The sequence below is a fragment of the Dermacentor andersoni genome, chromosome 6 (genome assembly GCF_023375885.2).
Source record: "Dermacentor andersoni chromosome 6, qqDerAnde1_hic_scaffold, whole genome shotgun sequence".
NCBI lineage: Eukaryota > Metazoa > Arthropoda > Arachnida > Ixodida > Ixodidae > Dermacentor > Dermacentor andersoni.
Genome location: NC_092819.1, coordinates 141,115,964 through 141,125,257, shown reverse-complemented (window position 1 = coordinate 141,125,257; position 9,294 = coordinate 141,115,964). Strand labels below are relative to the sequence as shown.

The 9,294-nt window shown below is 46.6% G+C and overlaps 1 long non-coding RNA gene across 1 annotated transcript; it reads left to right on the top strand.

Moving 5' to 3' along the window:
- Positions 1-5,088: 5,088 nt before the first annotated feature.
- LOC126531409 (uncharacterized) lies at positions 5,089-7,958 on the top strand. The gene is made up of 3 exons (XR_007599633.3): positions 5,089-5,141; positions 6,422-6,484; positions 7,771-7,958. It is a non-coding gene; the product is annotated as an uncharacterized lncRNA (long non-coding RNA).
- The last annotated feature ends 1,336 nt before the right edge of the window (positions 7,959-9,294 follow it).

Below are 9,294 nucleotides of genomic sequence, written 5' to 3'. Positions count from 1 at the left end.
CGTGCTCGCTCTGTGCCGCAAAGTGGATCCGAAGATGTCCAAACCTGAAAAGGTTGCACATGTCATTAAGGACATAGCAGATGATGCCTTCTACCTCCTTGTGTTCAACAATTCTTCCACTGTGCAAGCCATGATTACCGTATGGCGGCGGTTTCAAGAAGCCAAGAGTTGCCGCATTGCCCCCCCATCTATTTCCCCACCTTCCTAACACCGCTGCTACTCCCACCTACGAAGACCTCCGCAGTCCGCCCACGCCTAATCGCTCTGAGGACATCCTACATATCATCCGACGTGAAATAGAAGCCGCATCTCCTGTCACGACCCCAACCCATGGCCCTGACAATTGCCAGGTGACCGTCCCATTGATCAAGTCCGTCGTGCGCCAATAATTGGCCAACGTTGGCTTGACCAATGTCGGCTCAGTTAATCGGCCTGACTACACTCCGCGCAGAACTGTCATACGCACCCGCAGCCTGAATGCCCCAACGCGGCATCGCAACCCGGCAGAATGGAGCACTACAGACGACAAGCCTATATGCTTCACTTGTGGCCGTCATTAGCGTCACACCGTCATTACCATTTCGGACAACACGTCCTGCCTTCCGCTTGTGAACTTTGGACTCTGACTCTGTACACAAGTATTGCCGCATGGAATATCCCTGGCGGAAATAACGCCAGCAAGAAACTACCAAGTTTCGGCTTTTACTTGTGACAGCTCCTCGTGTTCAACTCTTGCTTCGCCCCCTGTCCCTTCAGACTTGAATGCCCCAACAAAAATGATTGCTCCCGACCTTGCGGCCCAGCGTGCTCAAGAACTACGTTGCCTCCTTGCCTCATACTGGGACATATTCGACCTTCGAGAGCGCCCTCTAGGACAAACATCTGTCGTAAAACATCTAATAAACACCGGTGATGCGAGCCCGATTCATCGGTGACCCTACCGCGTCTCGCCTACTGAGCGACATATTATCCAACATGAAGTTGACAAGATGCTTTCTGGAGACATCATCGAACCTTCTTGCAGCACATGGGCATCCCCTGTTGTACTAGTTAAAAAGAAGGACAGCAGTTAGCGATTTTTCGTCGATTAACGACACCTCAACAAGGTAACACAGAAAGACGTCTATCCGCTACCACGAATTGACGATGCCCTAGATTGCCTGCATGGAGCACAATATTTTTCTTCCATCGACCTTCGCTCCGGCTACTGGCGAATTGCCGTCGACGACATGGACCGCTAGAAGACAACCTTTATTACTCCCGATGGCCTGTATCAGTTTAAAGTGATGTCTTTTGGTATATGTAATGTTCCGGCCTCATATGAACGAATGATGGACGCCCTCCTACACGGTTTGAAGTGGTCCATCTGCCTCTGTTACTTGGACGACGTGATCGCTTTTTCTCCGAGTTTTGCGATACACCTCGAACGCCTATCGACGATCCTATCTGTTTTCCGTCTGCCGGGCTACAACTAAATTCGTCCAAGTGCGACTTCGGTCGTCGTGAAATTTCTGTACTCGGGAATCTCGTTGATTCTTCTTGGGTAAGCCCTGATCACGATAAAATATGGCCAGTGAAAGACTTTCCCGTGCCAACATGTGCCGAGGATGTTCGCAGCTTCTCGGGCCTTTGTTCCTACTTCCGTCGGTTTGTCCGAAATTTTGCGAACGTTGAGCCCCCTCTCAATCAGCTCCTCGTGAAAGACGCTGCATTCATTTGGGGCCCTGAGGAAGCTGGTGCTTTCACCGAGCTAATTGGGCTGCTGACGTCCCCGCCCATTCTCGCTTACTTTGATGCGTCAGCTCCAACAGAAGTCCGTACCGATGCCAGTGGCCACGGTATTGGAGCTATCTTGGCACAGAATCAACAAGGGCGAGAACGTGTTATTGCCTACGCCAGCCGCCTTCTTTCCTCTGCGGAGAGCAATTATTCGATCACCAAACGCGAGTGTCTGGCTCTCGTTTAGGCAGTGGGTAAATTTCGTCCCTATTTGTACGGCCGCCAATTCACAGTCATCACTGATCACCACGCTCTGTGTTGGCTTTCACCCCCCAAAGATGCTTCAGGGCGCCTTGACCGCTGGGCTCTGCCCCTTCAAGAATACAGCTGTTCAGTTGTATACAAGACCAGCCGGTTACATCAAGATGCGGACTGGTTGTCGCGCCATCCTGTCGACCCTCCTGACATTTCTGCGGCCGGCAGAACTGTCACCGTTCTCCCTCTAGCTGCTTTTCGCGATATTGGAGCCGAACAACGTCGGGACGCCTCCTTGCAACACCTTTTTCAACGGCTCACTTCAACGACGCCCGATCCTTCCCTTCGCCTGTTTGAACTTCAACATGGTATATTGTACCGCTCTAACATGGGCCCGGACGGCCCTCACCGACTCTTCGTTGCGCCTGAGCATCAGCGTCAGGCTGTTCTCGCCCAGCTTCATGATGTACCGACTGCAGGTCACCTTGGCGTGTCACGGACTTATGACCGTGTTCGTCGGCGCGTCTTTTGGCATGGTCTATACCGTCGCGTCTGATGTTATGTCGCTGCGTGTGACCTTTGTCAACGACGCACAAAGCCGACCACACTACCTGCTGGTCGCCTTCAACCACTTGACGTACCATCAGAACCATTCTTCCGTGTAGGTGTTGATATTTTAGGCCCTTTTCCTACGTCTGCTTCGGGAAACAAATGGATTGCTGTAGCAACAGGCTACGCCACCCCATATGCAATCATACGGGCTCTTCCGAAACGCTGTGCAACCGATTTCGCCGACTTCTTCCTAGAGAACATCATCCTTCACCACGGCGCCCCTCGACAGCCCGCTACTTTCTTTCTAAAGTTGTCAGTGACATTCTACACTCGTGCGCGACTAAGCACAAACTTGCTACTGCTTACCATCCACAAACGAATGGTCTAACCGAGTGCCGTAACCGCACCCTAACTGACATGCTGTCCATGTATGTCTCCGATGACCATCGCGACTGGGACGTTGCGCTGCCGTTCGTTACTTTAGCCTATAATTCGTATCGCCATGTTACCGCAGGCTTCTCTCCATTCTTCCTCTTGTTTGGCCGTGACCCTACGTTACCTTTCGACACCGTTCTGCCCGCTAGTCTGAATTCCACATCCGAGTACGCCCGTGAAGCCATCCTCAAAGCACAAGAAGCACGCCATACTGCTCGACGTCGACTTGTGGAGTCGCAGGAGAATCAGCGGCGCTTATATGACGCCCGCCATCGTGACGTCCATTACACACCGGGCCCTGGTTCTCCTTTGGTCGCCGTCGCGACGCGTTGGCCTCTCGGAGAAGTTACTTTCACGCTGCTCCGGAAATTACCGTTTCTTGCGTCAAGTAACTGACGTCACGTACGAAATCGCCCCTCATGAGCCAACCGTGGCTCCGCATCGCTCAGACGTGGTCCACGTCGCGCGTCTTAAGTTGTATCACTCGCCCGCCTCCTAACCAGCACCGAGCCGGTGCTTCAGCCGCCGGGGGTGTTGTGACACGCTGACGAAGAAGATGTTCTGGGCTTCGCGCGCTGGCTACCATCTTGTCAGCTGATATAATTATTGTAAATATCGTGTAAATACACGTCTGACTGCTATTAACCCCGTAACAATATATATATATATATATATATATATATATATATATATATATATATATATATATATATATATATATATATCACAGTGGAATAACAGCGATGTACGTGAAAACACGTTCTTGTTTGCTGTCGCACGTTTGGGCTTGTGGGCCAGCTTTGATTGATGAAGGCAGGCCCACCAGCCGAAACGTCTGACAGTGAAAAATAACGTGTTTTCACGTACGTCGTGTTTATTCGTTCCTGCACTACCATTGGAGCCAGTGTACATTTATCACCGTCGCAACAATATATATATATAAATACTGTCAGAGGTGTTGGTTAACGCGAGTTCTTGCATGGAAGAAGGGAAAGGGGGATCAAGCTTTACTCTGTAAAAAACTAAAAGAATGGTGCGCCTTGTTCGTTTCCAGAAGTTCCGCTTTCTGGTGGTGCTGTCTTAGTTTTTCGAGCATACTCGAAGGCCTCTAATAAGGAAACCTCAATTTCTTGTTGCTACCGTATTTTCGTTCGACTGTTCTCACATATATGCAGGGTGCTTCAGCTAACTTTAGCCGGAGTTTAAAAATTTGCCGATGCACTTCAGGAGGACTCGACCAAATGCGTGTTGCCGACTTTGGTATGTAGTGTGTCAGGCTATTTTCTTTGTCTTGCTTAATTAGATAACTATCGAAGAATAATCAACCTGCTTTTGAAACAACCAAGTAAGGAAGAGAATTCCAATTATACAGTTGTGGAGCACTTTGGAAAACGTCCGATTCTACAGTTTCTAACTTTCTATCTATTAAGTATTAGCGTGTTTCAGCTTACTGCGGATGCCCGCAAAATACAAAAAAATACCATGTGACATACCCGCTTGCGCGCCGTGATTGCAGCGCTCCCAAACTGTCCGCGTACAAACGAACACAGCATATAGCAGGGCGTACCCCCCTCTACCGCCCCCTCGGTTGCATGTGACGTCCTGCATTTCTGGTTTCACTTTAAAGAATTGGAGCAGAGTTAATCATTTGCGGCGTTATAACTTTGAAAAGATTGAGTACGTAGCTTGACGTTCTGACGCTGGTGCGCAGCGTTTGCACTGTTCCCTTGAAGAACTAATTTGCTCCTGACGAATATGACAGTCAATTTAGGTTTAATAAAGCCAGAAAATGAACTGTCAGATTCCGTGATTACCGGCTTGTTTGTTTTTTAATTTTAGTTTGTTCCTAACAATGTAAATTCTACCATCAAAGAAGAGTTTCCCGTTATTTCCGCAATTTGCTCTTCCTACGGGAACATTCTATTATGTCCCTGCCAGTTATATTTCTTTGTTTTGTATGAAGATACATATCCTCTGCTCACAACTTTGATGGAGCTTTGAATGAAAAGTCTCGCAATCGTAAAATTCGTTTCTCAACTACATTATTCTTTACGTTCTATCCATGACCTAAAGGACAAACCTGAACAATGCTCCTTTGTATTTAAGGCCCACAGGACCGGGCCTTCTATTATACCTACTTCTATTGCCAACCCAACTCAAGGCTTGCAGCGCAAGAACCGGTGAGTAAAAAAGTACGTGAACTGCATAATCACGCGCATTTCTTATCGCTGCGCATATGTTAAATTTCTGAATATGTTATCGCCATTTTACGTGTTCTGTACATATCTAGGAGAACAAGATCGCTTGTTTATTGAAATCGTGTCTAAAGATTACTGATTGGACATTGATTCTCTGTTGGCCTATTGCAACAGTGTCAAATGGTAAGCATTGTATTGTCTTTCATAAAAGAGTATTCTTTTATGAAAACGAAAGAGCCAGTAACGCCTGTTGCACTTCATGACAACGTTGGTAACATGGCAAACGCAAACGCAATTTGTGACAAAGTTTGAGTTTACACAGGTCTTTCGAGTCATACTGATTTATATAAAGAGGGAAAATGCGTTTATTGGAGGTATTGCGTTTTTTTATAAAATGTGAACGGAGGAGCTTGGTAATTCTGTACGATCCTTGATAATCTACTGAAATGTGAAGCATGATCAAACTCCTTTGCAGAGTGGGGACCAAATAAGAATAAGAATGGAGTCAAATTACTTGTAAGCAGTTGGACCCTGTGAGCCGAAAACTGCAAACCAATCATGGTATTATACTGCGCTTCAGTTTTGGTTGCCGACCAACATTTCATGCGACTACTTACGCCGTACGTGTGGTACTGGCATGTTGTGGAGCAGACATGCGAGCGGAGCCATGGTACGAACAAGTCACGGCGATGATTGCAGGCCTAAACCACCGAAATACCACCGCGGCCAACTGCTACTGTTTCGTGTGAATAATGCGTCCATTCAGTGGTCTTTACAATAGACACATCAAAGAGAATATGCACGCTATACCTTTTTGGTAAACTTCTCGGCCTGCTAACTGCCATGTAACATTGTCTTCATAAATTCAGGGACTGTATATACCAAATCATTTTAAAAGAACCTTTGTTTGGAAATCCTCATGGTGGACTACCTGAGCTGCTGTTGCTAAAAAGTGTGTGGGATATAGATGATTCCGACGTTAGTCTACAATAAGTACAAGGCCATTTGTTCCAACCTCTATAACTACCAGACTGTCCAAACAAACTTTTTTGTACTAGTTTTCGTTTCGCTTCATGAAGATTGGTCAAGTTCATGTTCTACTTCCGACCCAGAAAATGATATGTGAAACTGGTTCAATTTTATTTGTCTTAGCGAAAAGAAAGCTCAAATATAGCCAAGGGCTAATAGCTCGCAAGACATCTCGCTGTAAGGCGTTGTTATCTTGATGATTCAGATATTTCTGACCAATTTTCTTTTTACAGCACCTGTCAACATGAACCGAGTCTTGGGAATGGACCTTCTTGCAGCAGTTGCGGTGGCCATAGGTAACCATAACTTCTCAACTTGTTCTCATGAGATCACTTTGACTATGATTTTCAGAGAAGTATTCCTTCTGCCAAGAGCGCTTATTACTTTGTATGTTTACGTATATGGGTCAAACCAATGAGGCCTAAGGCATCGAACTTAGATCATAACTGGCATGAAGTATAAAAAATACGATCGTAACAGAACTGAACAACACAAGGTTTAGTGAAACGCTGCTGTTTCTTGTCTTCTTGAACATTATCTCGTTAGAGCATATTTCGCATAGGAATAGAGAAATAAATGAAAGAAAACATCTATATTTAAAAATCCACCTATTAGGTGCGTCTACCATATATCACCCATTTATTATGGTGATATTAGTATACCATTTATTATGGTGTTGGGCAGATGGGCACGAGGTCGCGGGATTGAATCGCTGTCTCGGCGGCCGCATTTCGATGGGTGCGAAATGTGAAAACACTGATTAACCTACATTTATGTGCACGTTAAAGAACCCCAGGTGGTCGAAATTTCCGGAGTCCTCCACTACGGCGTGCGTCATCATCAGAAAGTGGTTTTGGCACGTAAAACTCCATATTTATTTACCGATTTATCAGATAGTATTGAATAAATGCTTTTATTTCTTAAAGAAGGTTGAGCCGTTTCCTGGGTCAACGCTCCAAGCAGCCTCTAGGATTCGCGACCTTTCCTCGCGTTCAAATAGTATAAAGAAAAATGTTAAGGTGAGGGTGCCTCCACATCGAAAAGACCAGAAGGTTTAGTTCCCAGTTGTAACAAGAGCGCGCACAGCATCTGTGTGCCGCCGGAGCTTCCTTTTATTCCGCTTCCATGCCATTTAAGTAACTTTATTAAATCTTGCAATCCTTGCTACAGCGAGCGTCCTCTTCACTTTCAGCTTGTCTTTTAATTGTCAAAACGGTGACCCATTTAAGCGAGTGATATGATGTGTAAAATAATACGGAAAGCCGATAGCGGAAGCAGAAAAAAAGACTGGTTAAGGGAGACAGGCTGCTTCAATTGCTTAGGGTGCAATAAACCGCTCCATTCTGGTTGGACAATTTCAGATTTCAGTCACAGAAAGCAACGCTCTTATGTAGGGTTTGAAACCAACTTGTACTAAACCAGCTTTTTCTTTGCTCCTAATAATTTTTTCATGGCTAAGTGTCCGAACAGACACCCGCATTATATAGGTACAGTAACCCAACCTGGAAATCTCTTGCGACACTGACATATGTGTTCCGAATCAAAGATGTAATTTATTAAGATTTGACATCTGTGCTTTCAGCTGTGATCATCATGGCACCCAACGAAGCTGCTGCTCTTGGTGGCATGGTTGGAGGAAATAGTGGAATCGGACTGAAAAAGAAGTGAGCCAGCAGTCACCGTGGATGAAATCAGGATTCCTGTGTTTCGATGACATGACCCACTTGTGCAAGACAGGGCGCCAATAAAAAAGAAGCACGAGTTGAGAAAGTAGTGCTGTGAAGTGTTACTTCGACCTTCCGAAGTTGTTCGAGTCGTTTTTCAAAGGCAACATAGTACATTACCCCATGGTAATTTTGACTCATCGGACTTTTTTAAGTTGCGTCCAATGCAAAACAAAATTAGTGTTTTCACATTCCCCAATATAATTCGTTTGATTGCTTTATTTACTCCGTCACAACATAAAGTGTAACAAGAAGTGGAGGAACTATTGTTACGTTGGAGGGTTTTAGGGGTCTTTTGCTTTCTTGATGAATAACGACAGCTGAAGAAAGGCAACATAGTATCGCAGTGTTCAATGTTTTGGAAAAACGCATTGCTTTCAAGAATGAGCAGACCTCAAAGAAAAGGCAGAAAAGAAACGTAGCATACATGAGATAGCCTCTAAACCCTACTATTAAAAATTGAGTGATAATTTAGTAGTAAATGCGAGAAAATGAGTCCGCATAACGTCCCACTTCTTGGATGTCCTTGATCTATGACATAAACCACGTTCACCACAATGCAATCATTCGTTCATGCGCTCCCTAAGCACACGTCAAGCCTGACGGTGGTCCAGAGCAGATCTCCATCTATTGCATTAATCTTTACAAGTATAAGTATAAGCTCATTTTCCAAGATGAACTGGAGGGTTTTCTGGCAAAAAATTTGCCTGCGCAGCTCGACTGTGTCGACTGTGCTCGACAGTCCCAAGACAGGGCGATGCCGGGCCGACCCGCGGAGAAGGTGAAGCAGGCGTTACGCTCACCCCAGACGAGGACCGACCCCGAAGGTAGTGCAGTGAAGGGAAGACCCGCTGCGGAGGTGAAGCAGGCGTTAAGCACTCCCCATACGTATGCCGATCCCGAAGATAGTGCAATGCCGGGCTGACCCGTGGCGTAGTTGAAGAAGGCGTTAAGCACACCCTATACGTCGGCTGATCCCGAAGATTGTGCAGTGCCAGGCTGACCCGCAGCGTAGATGATGCAGGCGTTGAGCACTCCCCATACGTGGTCCGATCCAGACGATAGTGAAGTGCCGAGCCGACCGGCAGCGTTGGTGAAGCAGGCGTTAAGCACTCCCCATACGTGGGCCGATCCCGAAGATAGTGCAATGCCAGGCTGACCCGTGGCGTAGTTGAAGCAGGCGTTAAGCACACCCCATACGTCGGCTGATCCCAAAGGTTGTGCAGTGCCAGGCTGACCCGCAGCGTAGATGATGCAGGCATTGAGCACTCCCCATACGTGGTCCGATCCAGATGATAGTGAAGTGCCGAGCCGACCGGCAGCGTTGGTGAAGCAGGCGTTAAGCACTCCCCATACGTGAGCCGATCACGACGATAGCGAAA